At 44.9% G+C, this 16,820-nt stretch overlaps 1 pseudogene; it reads left to right on the forward strand.

Moving 5' to 3' along the window:
* The first annotated feature begins 201 nt into the window (after positions 1 to 201).
* Positions 202 to 16,820, forward strand: part of LOC115325274 — a 36,220-nt pseudogene continuing 19,601 nt past the window's right edge.

Genomic DNA, 16,820 nt, shown 5'->3' on the forward strand with positions numbered 1-16,820 from the left:
CCATTTTCAGCTATAAGCCGTCGCCCGTACAATGGTCAGGTTTCTTCTTTTCCCAATCACCGCGATTTTCAAGACGACACACTTCATGTCCCGTTGCATAATCATCGATCGCCGTCTCCACACCGCCACCAATCCCTATCGCCTGTTCGCCGTCGCCCTTCGTCGCCGTCCTTCACTTCAAGGCGCTCGGAAAACTAAGCCATGCGGCCTCAGGAGGTGAGGCTGCATTCCACGGATTGGCCGAAAATCCTCTCCACAGTACTTTTGGCACCGCTCGTAACCGAATGCTCATTTATATTGACGGTATACCGACGCATGCACTTGTAGACACAGGCGCCGCTATTTCCATAATGAGGGAAGATTTCCGACGACAATTAAAGAAAGTGATGACCCCACCCGACACAAAAACTCTACGGAGCGCAGACGGTCGGCTTATCTTGTCACTCGGTATGTGCGGTGCACGCATTACATTCGATAGCGACACGGCATTTGTTCTTTTCACGGTACTGACGACTTGTCCCCATCAAATCATCCTAGGCTGGGATTTTCTTTCTTCACACTCAGCCCTTATTGACTGTGAAAAGGGAAAAATAGAACTCGGCGGAGGTGACACATGTGAACTTTCTAAACCAATGGAGTATAAATTATGTTGTGCCGAAACTTTGAGAATTCCACCCCTTGCCACTGTCTCCCTAGACGTCACCACTAACCTACCTGCAGAAAGTGGTGATTACGTAATTGCACCGAATATGAACATCTTCTTATCGAAACAACTCGCCCTACCCCACTCAGTCACCACTATATGCAATTGCACAGCCCATATTTGGATAACGAATATTGGTACGTCTACTCAAACCTTAGCTAAGGGTACGGCCATAGCTACGAGCTTCCCGACTAACCAATGTGTCATTTCAGCTGTTTCACAAAATGGCTCTCAAGCTACTACTTCGCAGCAGTTGCAGTACCCTGGCTCTTTACAATTCACAAATATGATAGACACCAAGTTGCACCCAGACAAAAGACAACAACTCCACACCCTACTTTCCAGATTCCACGACATTTTCGGCCTTAACAATCGTCCTCTTGGCCGAACTTCTGCCGTTACCCATCGTATCGATACCGGTATGGAAGTCCCCATTCATCAGCGTCCTTACCGCGTCTCTGCGAGCGAACGCCGCATTATTCAGCAAGAAGTAGACAGCATGCTGGCTAAAGATATCATTCAACAGTCCTCAAGCCCTTGGTCAGCCCCAGTTGTCCTAATTAAAAAGAAAGACGGGTCTTGGCGCTTTTGCGTCAACTACCGCCGATTGAACAAAATAACCAAAAAGGACGTTTATCCCCTCCCACGAATAGACGACACTCAAGACTGCTTACATGGAGCTGAGTACTTCTCGTCCATCGACCTCCGAGCCGGCTACTGGCAAATCAACGTAGATGAAGTCGATCGGGAGAAAACCGCTTTCATCACTCCCGATGGACTCTTTGAATTTAAAGTAATGCCCTTCGGCCAGTGTAACGCGCCCGCCACGTTCGAAAGGATGATGGACCGTCTGTTGAAAGATTTAAAATGGACCGTCTGCTTGTGCTACCTGGACGATGTTATTATTTTTTCGGACTCCTTTTCATCTCACCTAGACCGCTTGGCGCAAGTGCTGCAAATCTTTCGAGACGCTGGATTACAGCTCAATTCATCCAGATGTCACTTTGGCCACCGACAAGTTAAAATTTTAGGACACCTCGTCGATAAAAACGGAATTCAACCCGACCCCGAAAAAATCAACGCTGTTTACAATTTCCCTCTACCTGAATCGGCGAAAGACGTCCGAAGCTTTTTGGGCCTCTGTTCTTATTTCCGACGCTTTATTGGACAGTTTGCCCAGATCGCTCAACCTCTCACCATGCTACTCAAGAAAAATCAGTCTTTTATCTGGCACAAAGAACAGCAGACATCTTTTGCATACTTGAAGGCAGCACTTACATCACGCCCGATCCTCGGCCATTTTGACGACTCAGCACCTACAGAAATTCGAGCGGATGCTAGTGGCCATGGCATTGGAGCCGTCCTCGCGCAATATCAACACAACCAGCAGCAAGTCATTGCCTATGCCAGCAGACTGCTTTCTCCAGCGGAACGGAACTACACAATTTCAGAAAGAGAATGCCTAGCCGTCGTATGGTCAATCGCCAAATTTCGTCCATATATCTTCGGTCGCCCTTTTCGCATCGTCACCGATCATCATGCATTGTGCTGGCTCGCTTCTTTAAAAGATCCAATCGGTCGCCTCGGACGATGGGCACTCCGGCTGCAGGAATACGATTGTACCATAGTCTACAAATCTGGCAAATTACATCAAGATGCCGACTGCCTATCCCGCCATCCTGTGGACCCACCAGATATCGGTTCTGATGAGTTCGAACTTCCGGTGCTCCCCATCTTTGACCTCCTCAATCTCGCACATGAGCAGCGTCTCGATCCAATCCTTCAACGCATCATTAACGACGTGACGGCTGGCACAAATCTTCCTTCTTGCGGGCTCTATCGTCTCCATAATCAAGTCCTTTACAGACAAAATTTTAGACCTTACGGACTACCCTGGCTCCTCGTCGTCCCAAAACAACTGCAGACAAGCATCCTTCAGCAATTACACGACGCCCCATCCTCTGGCCATCTAGGAGTTGTCCGGACCTATGAAGAAGTAAAACAACGGTTTTACTGGCCCGACCTCTATCGATGTGTCAAACGGTACGTTTCTTCCTGCAACCTCTGCCAGCGCCGGAAAAAGCCGCCTTCACTACCAGCCGGACTCCTGCAACCACTACACCCGCCTGAAACCCCATTTCAACGCCTGGGCGTGGACCTTCTCGGTCCTTTCCCTTTGTCATCGGCGAGGAACCGGTGGATAGCAGTGGCAGTCGACCACACGACTCGATACGCAGTAACTGGAGCACTTCCCACTAGCACTGCAGTCGACATCGCTCAATTTCTTTTACAAGAAGTTATCTTAAAGCACGGAGCGCCTAGTGAGCGTCTCACCGATCGAGGACGCGGCTTTCTATCACGAGTCGTGGCAGAAGTATTACAGTCCTGTTCCATACTTCACAAGGTGACCACCGCCTATCACCCTCAAACAAATGGCTTAACTGAACGATTTAACCGGACACTCACCGACATGTTATCCATGTACGTCTCTTCAAACCACACCAACTGGGACGCAGCACTGCCTTTTATAACCTTCGCTTATAACTCTTCCCGTCACGATACAACTGGCTTCACACCTTTTTACCTTCTCTTCGGTCGGGAGCCCCGGTTAATGCTCGATACCCTCCTCCCTCTACAACCTGATGCTTCGCTTACCGCCTACACAACAGATGCAGTCAGTCACGCCGAAGAAGCCCGACAGTTAGCGAGAATTCGTACCCTTGATTCTCAAGAACGCCAGTGTACGCGCTACGATCAGACTCACAGATTCGTTACATTCTCACCCGACGACCTGGTTTTACTCTGGACCCCGCAACGACGTGTTGGACTAGCCGAAAAACTCCTCCCTCGTTACACTGGGCCTTACCGAATTCACCGCAAAGTAAGTGACGTCACCTACGTGATTGAAGCGATCCAGCCAAACCACACCGGTCGCAACAAACAACGTCAAACCGTCCACATCCTACGCCTCAAACCATTCCTTACTCAGTGACACCACAACCACCTTCAACTCAACGACGAGGCGTCGTTTTCTATCTGGGGGGGTAGTATTACGAGGATAAAGAAGAGGTGGTCTGGGAGCAAGTTGGAGGAGAGAAGAAGAAGAGGATCGTTGGTTTTTGGCTTTGCTGGCAACGGACACTGTCACCTCTATTTTCTACCATCTCAATCACCTGTAAATAAATCCCATTTTCACCGTAACAATATGAATAATCATTTATTGAACTATTATGTGAGCACAACACAATAACCAGCTATGCCCTCCATACAAATAACCAAATATATTTTCTTTAAATATCACAGCGTAGGCTTGAGATGCTAGCAAAAATAAGAAAAACAAAACAAAAATCAATACAGATTACCTCAGTACATCACAATGGTTCTTCATAAAATGACTAGCACAGTAGAACAATTTAGATGCCTTCCGTTTCGAGTGTATACTTTTTGTTCCATTGCATATGCGAATTTCATTTAAGGCCCTAAAGTTGCATAAAATAAAGCTACACTTCTTTTACTTTAGGGCTTAAAACATTAAAACAAGCTACCATATTTTTCAGACTATAGTACACAATCCGGTGTATAATGCGCAAGGGTAAATTTCGGTTAAAAGGAAAAAGTATTTTCTTAGATAGTCCGCACTCGGTGTATAGTTTTGGGGGAAAACTTCAGGCTGGAGAACTCCACAAAAGGGATATCTGCGGATGAATGACAGGGGACTTTCTCTAATCCGCTCGTCAGCCAATCGCAAAGCTCCTCAAGATTAAGCTTGACCCAAGTTGGTTCCGTGCGGGCTCCCAAGCAAACACCATGTCAGATGCGAGGTATCGAAAGCCTGGAAAACAGACTGATGGTAAGAGGTTGTATTGTTTACTTTATCCCAGCGTAAAATATCCAAAACACGGCAATCTGGCCTAACAAGTTTTGTAATATTGAACAATCTTGAAACAAAAATTGTTGAGTCCACACCTGCAGATAGACCGTACGATGTAAAATATCAACTTTTAGACATGTATAGTTTGTGCACTATAGTCTGGAAAGTATGGAACATTCATTTTAGTTTAGAGTTAGAAAGTTAAAAATGATGCGTACTGTATTGAAATTTGACCTCACAAAACAAGGCACCAGAAGCACACACTGGGATGCTGCAGACCCCAAAACGTCACTCATGCAGCGGTATCTAAACTGGATGGGCATAATTCCGAAAAAGGGAAGAGGAGAATGCCGATGTCGCAAGCTTTGTTGAATCATGCTCATATTTTCCAAAAAGTACTGCCATCCGTACAAGATACCGTCATATGAGTTATGTTCTAAGGTTTGCAGGTTCCCACCTAGTGCTCCTGCCTGGTTTCGTGCCCTCCGAATTTCGGTTCAGCATTCCTTTGGTACTAGAACGGTTGTTTGTCGGCCTCATTGATTTTACGCTCTTGCGACCTTGTTCAGGAATGTCGTCACAACTGGCCTCGGAGTAGTGCTGCTGATGCCGACAAACAACCGTTCTAGTACAGGAACTCTGTTTGCTGCCCTTTTCGAGTACTTTATATTAAAAAGCCAGTAAGCCACCATGATGGCAGCGATGTCGTCCTCTGCATTCTTCACGGACAAAAACCGCTGCCTATCGACAGCGAGGTACAAAAAGTCAGCCACCTCGTCGTCATTGCAGAGTGCACGACGCAGGGCATTGCCGGGATGTCTTGCTCCTGTGTTTGCAAGCAAAATCAGTGCAATGTAAAGCAGGAACCATGCGTGATAGTCTTCTCTAAATCATGACTGTTATAAATATCACTATCTACCAGCGAGCTGGTCCATTGTTATTTGCAATAGTTACTTGATCTATGTTAATTATATAATACTCCCACCCCTGCAGGCCTGATTAAACTTGTACAGAATGCAACTTAGACAAGTGGCAGTAAATCATGCTTTCCCAGCACTGAAAAATATGCAAGATCATCAGTGCAACAGGGACACCTGCATTATTTCTGCGATCAGTAAAAGTTCGGCAATGCTAGCCAGAAGTCGGGTTCCACATAGAGACGTAAACGTTGCTTTGGCTTGCTCATTACAAAAGAGCCAGAATCAGTCAAGAAGAGCCCGCATTCTCCTTCTGTGATCTCCTGATCTGCAATTACTTCACCTCCCATGTACATTTGGGCAAAATATTTTGCTTCAGATGGTTAGAAATCTTGGGGAAACTACTTTCGGCCATGATATTTCCAACCATCAGTGTGTCAGGAAAGACGGCTACTGGATCTTTTGTACCTTTCTAGAAGAGTGTGCGGTGCAGTGATTAGAAAGCTTGTTTGTCGAAGTTGTAGTCAAACATGTGAAGCAGTGCCATCGGCATCGTATTGGCTCCCCTGAGACCATGCAACTCCTAAACATCACCTCCGATTGCATACCTTTGCTAAACTCTGATCTAGATGAAGGCTAAACCAGGTACAAGCTTGGAACATGGCTCTATCCGTTGTGCAAGAAAGGTAATAGTTTGTAATGTACCGCGTGCTTGGCTGCCATTAAAAAAAATGAAAAACATTATTACGATGGATACATTCACAATTGCATATGTGCCCGAATGTTGCCTAAACATTTGCTTAGAAAGATTGTGCGCAAGGGAGTTCATAAAAACGCTAGGTTACATTCTGCAACCTATGCTAGAAAAGATAGTTGAGAGCTTACCCCCTCTCCAACAAACAGATGTGACAGTGCCATGGTTTCCTTCACATTGCAAACCACGATCATCGTAGCCGCTACTGCCAAGATGTCTGAAAAATAGTAGCACCGTTCTAGTATAAGGTTAGTAGAAATTCTCTACAGTTTTCATGCCCTTGGCGCCGTGGGGGGCTCGCCCTCCACGGCGCTTGCCTGCATGATTTTGCAAGGTCCATCGAAGTTGGGGCTTCGGGTACTAAAAGGAGTGTGGAGCTGGATGTAGTGCTGTACAAGCATACTTCTTGTAAGCGTCTAAAGCGCACAGGCGAAGACTCTTGGCTCCAGCCGGTTTCAGGGGCAGCAGAAGACGACCAAGACCACGCTAATGTTCCGAGCATGCCTACCTACAGCGACCGGCGAGTCGAAGGCACAGATTGGCGAGCATTTGTTGCATTAGTCCCATAACCACATGTTGCACAAAATTAAGGAGCTTGGTTCTAAGCAAAGTTTCCTGCAATCACACAGGTGTAACTGCAGCCACTGCACAGCTGTTACAACTGCTCAAGTGTGCTTTCACTGCTGAGGGCTACTGTGGTGCGCCTCCTGTTCCACCGCTGCATGGCGGGTGTGTTGATTATTTTATGTTTTCGTTGCTTAATGATTCCATACTTTATAATTATAACTTCAGATGTTCCTCGTTTATCTGCAATAATAAATACAAAGTACCTTAATAAATAACTGATGCAGCTCCCTGATTATAATATTCATTTTGCTTTAAAAAAGACATAGCGGGTCTGACCCATCGTAGTTGCTTCATGAGGCATCGCCAATGCGTCGCAAGCCACGTGCATTCGGCATTGTGTGACGTTACTGCAGCACAAGCTGTTTCTGGCTTGTTCAATTAAAACATAATGCACTAGTAACATAATTCTCTCCTTATTCCCTAGGATGCCCAAACCAACAATACAGGGATTCTAAGGATTCCTTTTATCTCAAGAAGCTGAAATGGAAGGTCATAAAATGCAACAAAAAAAATGCTCCTTCGTCGTCTTTTGCCCAGTACAGACTGACATGTCTAGCTAATTGCTTCAGGGAGCCCAACGACGTTACAACGCACAAAATGAAGGCAACTGCATGGTAACTCCATCGGTAGTGGATTATTCTGTCCGTCTTGTTTGTCTGTATTATTTTTCTCTCGCGTGAGCATTCAATTTTGTTACCCTCTGCCTGCATTCCTCCAGGGCAGTTTCTCAGCCACTAATACATATTATAGCTTCTTGGATCCAATTAATTTGAAGGATATGAACCCCAGCTTTCCCAGTGGCACAGAGGTATTGCCAGAGCCTGTCCTACTCAAAACATAACGAAAGCCCATCCCCCTCTCCGCTTCCCCTTCCCCCCTCCCCAAAGTCTTCCATTTTGCTGGGGCCTCTTCTCCCCCGTCCCCCTCATACAGCATTTTGTCATGGGCGCCGCGAAATCAACATTTTTGCTACGTGCCTGGATTGCACCCATTTTTTGTTTGTTCATTACGGTAGGATTTAACTGTGAGCACAGTGTTAATGCAGAGTAAAAACTAGCAGCATACTCTTGTTGGCTAGTGCTGATGATTAGACCAGTTGGTAGACAATTATTAAAAATAAATTGTGAAGAATATGGGAACAGGGCATACGGACATGACAGAGCACTGTGTTCATCTCCTCCTCCTTGTCTGTGCTACTCCCATTCCCTGTTTCTAATAATAATTTATTTTTAATGATTTTCTGTTTGGTATCATCTGTATGGGGGTTCACTGTAACGACCCACACCTGCCATTGCATTCACTTTGGGGGCAGCTCCCCCTTCCTTATGGTGCCATCGTAGAGGAAGTGCAGGGTGGGCGTCACTCTCACTCTTGTGGTGCAGTTCTCCAGGTTCCCAAAGGTTGCAAGCTGCCAGCCAAACTAAGTCAGGCCTGCCAGCCCTGCGGGAAATGTCAATTCCACTCTTTTAGATGTAGACACCCAAGTTTTGAGTGTACCTGAAAAAAGCTTTAACAGAGAGGAAACGCAATAATTGACCCCTTTTTAATGCATCTTTTTCTTTTGCTGGGAACATACATAGAAGTCACAAGCTATTGTACATTCAGTGGTGCGGCTTAATTTATGATGAGCATTTTTTATATAACTTCAAGCATTTAGAGAAAACATACAATATAATGGGTCGGACACAAATTGTTCCTGTGAACTATCCTATACATTTACACATTACCTGATATCATGAAAGCAACAGAGCAGAGAAGGATGTACTGCATGAATTACACATTTATAACCAATTAAAAGTTGGCATTTATTTCGTTTATTACTATTGGCTATTATTTTTTGACAGAAAGAATAACTGGGCGAGTCGGTACGTTGGTAGTCTTTCAACACCATCGAATATTCAGGATCTTTCGCATTTTTTCATACTTTTGCTTTTTCTAGCTGCTCTGCTTTTTGTAGCGGCTTTCGCTGCCCCGTAAAAACGCGACATCCAAACTCACTTTATTTACATCGCACAATCGTAAACTTCGAAAGCGTGCCGCTTCGGCATACGCGAAAAGACCGCGCGTCTCTGCGGCACAAGCATAAGCATAATCAACAAATCATGCTGCTCGCTCTTGTAACGTTTTTTCTCGCTCCCGCTTTACGAAACGAATCGGTGGCGAGCGGCTATTGAAACCACACGGCAGAACTAGCATGACATGTGATTCCTTAAAGTGCCGTCAGACTGCACTTGAACGCTCCGCAAAAGCGTCGTCGGACGAACGTCGTAGAACGGCGCCCAGAACAGCCTCTCGGCTCCGCTGCACATGAATCTTTCACACACTGCGGAGCGAGCCATAAGTTTTGTACAACGTACGCTCTTTTTAAATAACGAAATAACACCGGCCAGAAGCATCGTTAGAATCAAGCATAGCTTATCAATCTCACGGTACACGACAAAGTTTGAAACAGCGACGCAGTTCGCAAAAACAATATTGCTCACCGGCGTTTGGAGCAGTGTTGATGGACTGTCCGCAACTTGCGATGGTAAGACGCAGCGTCTCCCAGCTCTCAGTCATCGCTTGCTGTTCTTGAACACGTTATTCGTAAGGAAGATATCTAAAATGGCTAAAACGTAAAAAAGAAGCGATTCTCGAAGCCTGCGCAGCCCCAACGGTCAGTGCCAACGGCAGCTGATTGCAATAACGACGGTCCTTGCGCAGTGGCGCAGTCTTCAAAAGGCTCTTCGTTTTTTTTTCGTTTTTGAAAACGAAACTAAGCAAATCAGTATTATATTACTATAAATAGTGTCACTATAATGCTGTAGAAAGCTAAAAAAATTTAGTCTATTATAGGTTTTATCTAAACTTTCGGTTGTTTTTTCAACACTAAACTGAAACTATAGCTCAAGCACGTTTTCTTCGTCGTATTCATTTCCGTGCGTGTGTGTGTGTATACGCCCGTGTTCGTGCGCGCGTGTGGATACGTCCGCGTGGTTGTTTGCGCGTGTGTCTGCGTCTGCGTGCGTTTGCGCGTGTGCATGCTTGCGTACGCGCGTGCGCGCGAGTATGTGTGTCTGCGCGCGCGCAAGCTTATCTGTTTAGGCGTTGTATTGAACTACGCTAGCAAGAAGTCAAATAGACCGATCTCACCAAGCGTTCCACGCATGCGTGACGCCACCATAGCTGTAGTTCGTAGGAGGCAGACGCCAATTCACGAGATCGCTCATGCTGCCTCGTGCTCTGCTCGCGCAGACCTCTAGCAGCGTTGTCTCACGTGCAGAAAGACTACAGCTCTCACGATGCATGTCGGCAGCGGTGGCGTACTCAAACTAGCTGTGGGATCGGTCTATTGGATGTCCCTGGACACTGCAAAAAACAATAAATGATTTTATTTTTATTGTTATCATTGAACTATGCCAGCGTGAAGTCCAGTGGTTTTTCCTTAACTCTGCAGTAAATACTAGTTGATTGGTTGATTGATTGTTTGATCGATTGATTGAGCTTTATTTTTGCTGGTCGTAATTTGAAACAGAAGCCAATCGGATTTTCAGAGTAATATATTAAAGTAACATATTTTGGTTAATTAGTCATAAACAAAAATAAAATGAATAAAAAATATACTGTGGTTTATCAATTCATCTAATGTACGTTGAGCCCAGTTATATAAACTGAAGACGACATACATATATCTATCGCTTCCTTTTTTTCTAAATTATGTTGCTAAAAATAAAGAACAACTTGACCGAATAACTAATCACCCTTCCAACACCCTTCCAGCACTCAGCACCCCTCACAATGAATCGGAAGGGTGCTCGCACTCATGCACCCTCGCGCTCGGCGTGAGGGGGGCTAACCTTGCAAGAAAAAGGGTGCTGGACGGCTAAGTGAAGGGTGCGAACCCCCTGCAGCACCCCTAAAAAGTGCTGTAGCACCCTTAAAGGGTGTAAAAATGTTAAGTGTGCAGAATGTCAGCGGATGTTTACGTGAAGCTATTATGAAACTCTTTTTACTTCCAGTAAAGCCAGAATTTACCAAACGATCACCAGAGTGGCCGGGATTTACCGTGTTTTTTCTTTCGTTTTTCGGACGTCAACGGAAGGCACTTAGGAGGAAGCCTATGAACCGTGGTTGGTTATGTTTACCGGATGCTGGACGATTCGGTAACAATTAAAGCGGTTGTAGACGTGATGGTTCTATGCAGACTTGTACGTAATCCGTTACAAGTAACGAAATTACTTGTAATCCCTTACATTTATCGGTAATTTAGTAACGGAATAATTACATATTTTCTAGAGTAATTTTAAAGTAATTCCCTTACATTTTGGACGTAACGGATTCCTTGTAATCCGTTACATTTTTTTGACAGAACCAACCCCCCCCTCATCCCCTCCTAAATAAAGTTTTTGTTTTCATTTTTGTAGAGTGAACGGCAGTGAGCGCAAAGGGAGGCTTGGCACTTCAGTTCCGCAAAGCCTTTTTTTTGCGACACCAAGCCCCTGAATTTATTTTATTAGACCCTAACAACCCTGTCACGAAAATCCAAATAAACATTTCTACAAAAAAAAAAGGAAAAAAAAAGGGGGGGGGGAGGGCGGATGGGGCTAGATATTCCCGCTCTTTTTAGTCCCTCTGTTTTTTCTTTGCGATCGAAGACGGGGAGAGGAGGACACCAAGTGATTGTGCGCCTCTTTGAGAAGCGCGAGGCGGTAAATGCACTGAAAAGAATTAACAATGTCCTTCTACGACAATTTTCCTAATCTCACAACACGAGAAAACGCTCCGTCTACCCTACCCTTTTTGTAAGTCAGCTTTTTGCGTTTTGCCCCAGCAGGGCCCATCTTATCTCAAGCAGATATTTTTACAAATAAAACATAATGGTGGCTGACGTAGACTTGATATTCTGGGCTGGGGGAAAGACTGAAATTCGTGACTGGGGCATAGCGCGGCTTACTTCTACCCTTTGCTGCCCGTGGCATCAGCGGACGTCTATCTGGAGAACACCGGAGTAAACTGCAGTCGGTTCGTGCTCCGTGCGTTTTTAAACGGCAACAAGAAAGGTACACACGGCAAACGTGCGTTTACATTTCCTTGTTTTAACCGACGTTCTAATTAATTGTTGTTATGAGTGTCCTTCTTTTTCTGCTATTACTTATATTTATATACTGGAAACTTTTTTTATTCACCAACGTTTCAAGTGGGGCTCGAACTGTTCAGAACATAAGGAAGAATAATATCGAGCCAAACCTTATTTATTATTTAATTATCACCTTAATGTTACAACTATGTTTTGCTATTGATGACTTCCACAGCTTCACGATTTAAACAATGGAGAATTTTAGTAGCTCGGTCCGATGACTCCGATAATGATATCCGATACTTCGCCGCCGTCTTTGCGTATGCATCATATCGTTATCGCGGGTATCGGAGGTATCGGAAGGATCTACTAAATCTCTCGAATAGCAGGCAACGGCTGCAACGTCGAAGCTTTGCTCTACATTCGAGGTAAATAGTACTTCCCTTGCTTCGCTGAAGAAGCTCAATGCAGAGCATGAAGCATTCGTGAGGAACAATTTGGCACTCCCATCCAGTGCCTCACCTCAAAAGGTGTTCAGCGTAGCAGTCGGCATATTGAGTAAGAAATAACGCAAAATGTCTGACGAGACTTTGGAGAGCCAGCTGTTGCTCAAAATACTCAAGGTCATTAAATGGAACACGTTACAACAACAAGAACTTGAATAACCCCCTTCCCTTTGTTTCTTACTTGAGGACATAAATGTTAAAAGTGACGCCACGAAAGTAACGGATTACTTTTTGGGGTAACGGTCACTTACTTTCATGGGAGGGTAATTATAATTGTAATAAATTACAATTTAGCCTTGAGTACTTGTAAATGTAATTCGTTACTATCTTTCAGTAACGTGTACAAGTCTGATTCTATGTATTTATTTAACAGGGTCGATACCAGTGGAACAATTTGCACAGCTGTAAAAAAGCAATCAAAACAAATAGGAATAACCAAGTTCTTTGCCGCAAAAGATATCGTTCAAGGTACTCATAATGCCGCTTTGTAAATTCTAGACGCACGGTAGTTCAACTAACAAAACCGCGCAGGTGCACCACAGGGACACATACACGTAGACTGTCAGCAGCACGTTTAGAGAAAACCACAAACGCGTGGAACGAGCACCCGCCGCCATTGAGAAATCCCGGGCACACTCACGATGTCATCCCTGATGCCGTCGCCGCGGATGCAACAGGCGTCAATAGCACGCTTAGCGAAAACCACGAACGCGCGAAACGAACAACCGCCGACGTTGAGAAATCCTGGGCCCAGTCTTTTTCGCTCGCTGGATGCTTCTGAAGACGGACGGACAAAAGGCGTAAAAACAGGTCACTGAAAGATATATTCTTTTCATCTGCACACCCAGCTGCTTTAAAAGATACAGGTCGCACACATGGAACGAGAAGCCGAGACTGAGCGTTCGTTCCCGGTCGGCCGTTGCTCGTTGACGGACAAGGAAACCGGTTTTCTTCAAATAAAAAGTCAACAAAACGACCCTCTTCCATTTTCCCCACGATCCCAACGCGAGGGAGAGAGGGTGCGTGGGGACTCGTCCTTGATGCGAGGCACCATAATTACACACCCAGTCCCCGGCTCGTCTCGCCTTCCCCCTCCCCTCGCGTCGGCTTCGAGTGAAGGTCGGTAAACAGGGAAGCGAGTCACCCGTTTCGGATAAGATTTCTAGGAAAACCGGGTCGTCTGGTATACGAAAGGGGCTGCAAGTGACATTCGAGCGAAATCTGTTAGCTGGAAAATAATCTACCAAAGACTGCTAAACTGGTTTCGGATGAAAGCGGGTGAAAGTGCCCACCTTTTTGGATCAACAAAACAGCTCACTGCACGCACTTCTTGAGGGTTGCAACGTCGTCCCGAGCTAAAAGTCGCACTCACGAGAATGCCGCTCGAGTGGTCTCGTATCTGCTCTGGCCCAGACTTTTGCCTGTCGAAAATATCAAGTTGCCGGTGATCGCTGCCCACCTTTTTGGATCGTCAAAACAGTTCGCTGCACACACTTCTTGCAGAATTGCAACGTCGTTTTGAGCTAAAACACGCATTCACGAGAATGCCGCTGCATTAGCGACCGCCATTGCAAACACAGTCCCCCTGCTCGTTTTGGCTTCCTTGACTTTAGCCGTTCCCCTTGTGTCGGCTTCCAGGCATGTTCGGTGTCCGGCAAACGAGAGTGGCTTCCGGTAGGATTCCAGTGGCGGGTAATCGAAAGTGGTTTTGGTATAACTCCCAGCGAAAGAGGCTACGCTGATTTCTTGTGAAAATCAGTGAAAATTAATGCGTTTCCGCCGGATGTCACGGGAAGTTTTTTGCCGAATTTTAATCGTACGTGGCGGCCGGTAATATTTCCACCAAAGACTGGTAATCTACGCTGGTTTCTGGTGAAAATGAGTGGAAATTAACCCGTTTCCACCGAATGTGTCTGAAACATTTTGCCGGATTTTTCAATAGGGATACATTTGAAAAATGTGTTTGTATATCAGTTTTCAAATACATTTGCAATGCATGTTACAGATACTTTCGAGTATCCATATCTCTTTTCAAGATAGCTTTGAAAACCGTGTTTGTATATTCGTAGTGAAATATATTTACCAAGTATCGCTTGCATCACGATATTTGCCAGCCTTAGGTATCTCACTAGATTTGGTGCTCTCAGGCACGTAGCCAGGGGGCGGGGGGGGGGGGCATGGGGCCGCCCCTTTCCTCCTTCCCAAAATCTTGAATTTTCTTGGGACCTTCTCTCCCCCCTCCCTTTCATAGAGCATTTTGTCATGGGCGGGGCCCCCCTAAACAAAATCCTAGCTACGTGCCTGGCTGCTCTTTTTAAGGTCAAGATAAAAATATCGGTTTCCTGCAAGTTGCTTGGAATTTATTATTTTATTTTTTTATTTATTGATACTACTATCACCTTCAGGAGATGTGGTAGGAGGGGGTACATAATTGGTCGTATAAAGGCATACATTTCTAGTCATTTTAGCACACGCGAATGAGGCAATCAGTGTCATCATAATACAGTATTGAGTAAAAAGTAAAGCACACAAAAACTTGCAAGAAATACCTTTAATCGCAGGAGTTACAGAAACTGCGGAGGTTAGTAATGAGTGATATGACTCAGATGCAGCATTTATTACATAACTAGGTAGGGCAATCCAATCATGAATGGTCCTTGGCAAAAATAAGAACTTAAATACATCGACCCTACAGCTGTATCCTCGTAATGATCTACAATGAAAATTTCGCGTGGGGTAGTTATGAAAAGTAGGTGAAATATATGTAGAGGTGTCCATATTAAATCGGTTGTTTAGTCAGTGGAGCAAAAATTTTAATCTTTGACACATGCTTTTATGGCTTAATGGGCTAATGCTGGAACACGCATATAGTTCGGAAACCGGTTATTGTCTCTGAAATTCGTTGTATATGAAACGCAAGCGTTTTCTCTGAATGAATTCAAGTAAAGTTATGTTGGTTTTACTAAACGGGTCCCAGACAACGTACGCGTACTCTAATATAGGCAGAACAAACGTTTTATAGGCTTTTAATTTTACACCCGTTAAGGTTTGCTTTAAATTTCGCCGTAGAAACCAGAGCTTATTTAATGCCTCGCGAACAATGTACAGTGCACCCCAAAGTTAACGCCCCGTCTGGGTTCCCAAATATTGACCTCGTGTCGGCTACTTATTTTTAAATTTGTCGCCGAAACGTTAGGGATGTCTTCTCAGGGTGGGATAGAAATCAGAAACCCAAACAATCTGCAGATAATTCAATCGGCAGCCGCAGGGACTGTCAGACACGGCAAATGCCGTGGAGGCGTTAAGTTTGAGGCGCACAGTACTTAATGTAGGTGTTCTAACGCAGGTCGTTTGAAATGATTATACCGAGGTATTTATAGGAAGTCACTTCGGCTAGGGCAGTAGTGTTAATGAAATAATTATAGGAAACAAAACCAGTTTTGCTGGTTATATGCATTCGAACATATTTGTTAACATTTGGTGACATCTGCCAAACGTCACACCAATCGAGGATTATAGATAAGCAGCTGTTAAGTAAAGTCTGGTCACTAACATCATTTACCTCAGTGAAGATAACAACATCGTCCGGAAATAAACCTGCTCGCACAGGAATGTTGGCAGTGATTTGGTTTATAAAATTGAAAAAGGTAAAGGCCCAAAGACTGGCCCTTGTGGAACGCCTGATAGCACAGGGACTGGTGGGCCAGGAAGATAAGGGTGTTTTACTGTACATCGGAGGAAAGAGTAAGTCACTTTTGTTTGTATGCAAGAGTAAAACCAACAACAACAATCACGGTGTCGACACTTTGTGAGCCTATCTGTGTCCATTGAATGATATCAATTTTGTTTTAGTTCGTTAAACATTGTTGCCTGTACATTCTAAGATGTCGTCTTCAACACAAGCCGTGGTTTCCCTCTGAAGCAGGCAGCATGGACGTGTGCCATACCACAACATAGTTCATTTTCAGGTGGCAGCGCAGTTTGAAAGATAGTTCGCACAATATGGGAAATCACAATTCAATGTTCTACCTCGGACGTAGACAAGATTTGCTCATTCTAAATCATTTTGTCTAGAAATCGGGGATTTGCGACGAATGTACCCGCATGGTTGGAAGGGCCAGACAAACCTTGTGAGCTCTTTGTCTTCGAGCCTCTCAGTCCTGAACCCACTCACGCACCATATGTGCAGATGTTCCAATAGGTGGGAGCACTTATTTGAAAAAAGGTGAATGGCAACTGTTATATTTATCAGAATTCTGTATTATGGTCAAAGGTGGACTGCATATTTGCATTGCTTTTTCTCGCTTAAAAATATCTCATACTAAAAGCTTGTAGTATAGCCGATGACAACAAGAGAATGGCTGGGTGTCCTCCAGCACGTGCTTG

This window comes from Ixodes scapularis, unplaced genomic scaffold, assembly GCF_016920785.2.
Source record: "Ixodes scapularis isolate PalLabHiFi unplaced genomic scaffold, ASM1692078v2 PGA_scaffold12__126_contigs__length_90152505, whole genome shotgun sequence".
Classification (NCBI taxonomy): domain Eukaryota; kingdom Metazoa; phylum Arthropoda; class Arachnida; order Ixodida; family Ixodidae; genus Ixodes; species Ixodes scapularis.